This window comes from Alexandromys fortis, unplaced genomic scaffold (assembly GCF_014885135.2).
Source record: "Alexandromys fortis isolate MF-2015 unplaced genomic scaffold, M_Fortis_MF-2015_v1.1 scaffold_43, whole genome shotgun sequence".
Lineage (NCBI taxonomy): Eukaryota > Metazoa > Chordata > Mammalia > Rodentia > Cricetidae > Alexandromys > Alexandromys fortis.
Genome location: NW_026067928.1, coordinates 8,578,282 through 8,579,783, shown reverse-complemented (window position 1 = coordinate 8,579,783; position 1,502 = coordinate 8,578,282). Strand labels below are relative to the sequence as shown.

Genomic DNA, 1,502 nt, shown 5'->3' with positions numbered 1-1,502 from the left:
AGATTCAGCCAAGAAATAGTAATTCTCATCAAAAAAATAAGTTATGCAAAAAAGACCAGAAAGAAACTTTAGGATAATATACATGAATATTATGCGTGGTTCAGAGGCACACATACTAAAATTGAAACAGAAAAGAGATTAGCATGGCCCCCGTGCAAGGATGACATGCAAATTCCTGAAACACTCCAAAATGTTTGGAGGGAAGAAAGTTGTGGTTAAGATGTATTTTATGAGATAAGAATAAATAAAAATTAAAGTAAAAAACTGCAGTGAAACAAAATGTAAAAACATCAGTAAACCAGTAATAGATTAGTAGATAAAGGTTAATGTGATAACCAGAGGTGAACAGTAATCTAAGGTCATTAATTAACAAGGAAACTTTTACTGTTGGTGACTCAAGGTTAAAAACAGAGACAATGTATTCTACCAATCATATCCTCTCCAGGTTTCAGGACAATAAAATCCATGGGGAAATTAAAATGGTGAGCAATATAGGATATTGCTATTTCCAATTTTCACAGGAGATTTTGCAATTAAATGCCATCTCTCTTTATAAGAAAGCCAAACTAAATTTTAACAATGCCAATGTCTAACAATTTTTGTTTTTCTTAAAAGAAAATATAATTCATAAGTAAATTAAGAATACACAATAATATTTTACATGCTTTTCTAGGGCACACACAAAAGTTTCTAAAGGGATTTGCTGTAATTTCCAAAATCATTTTCTGCAATATATTTGTGACATTTAAAATATCAAGCACATAGATAATTTCTATTTAAAAAGCAATTTAAGATGGGCTCACAGGAATTCTCAGAATTAACTGAAGTTCTATTGGTAGGAGGATAGTGCATTTCAAACAAGAATGGCAGAACATTAATTTCTATTGGCTTAATATCAATTTTTAAAAACAGCTTAATGTGTAACATTAAAGTCTTTTAATATTTTTAAATTATTACTCATTCATTCTTGTTTACTTAAATTTTATTTTAAAACATGAAGTGGGAAATTACACCAGAAGGTTATGAATATCATTCACTTAGCTTGTTAAAATGGAAACATCCTGAATAGTAGCATTAAAAACATCAAAATGAGAAAACCTAAATGTGTGTGTGTGTGTTTGTGTGTCTGTGTTGATGGAGAAAAAAATAAAATGTGATCTGAAAAATAAAACAAGATAACAGAAATTAACAAATATAAACAATATGGAGAGAACAAATTATAAAGATAATATGAATGGAAGGAATTTATGAGATAATAAAAATGATAGGATATATGTGTCATTACAGTTCTAGAAAAAGGTAAAGAGGGAAAGACTTAAAGGTTACTTGAAGGAATGTTTCAAACTTTATCCTCTCCACCCCAAAAATCTATATAATAAACAAGCTGAGTGTAATACAATAGACTAAGTCCCAAGAATTTCCTGAAACACAGAATTTCTGTAAGTAAACACACAAAATGTCTTGAAAAGAATGAGTGAAAAAATCAGATGATCTCTACATAG

At 29.1% G+C, this 1,502-nt stretch overlaps 1 pseudogene; it reads left to right on the top strand.

Moving 5' to 3' along the window:
- The first annotated feature begins 95 nt into the window (after nt 1-95).
- Nucleotides 96-195, top strand: LOC126503170 (uncharacterized; annotated as a pseudogene).
- Nucleotides 196-1,502: the final 1,307 nt, after the last annotated feature.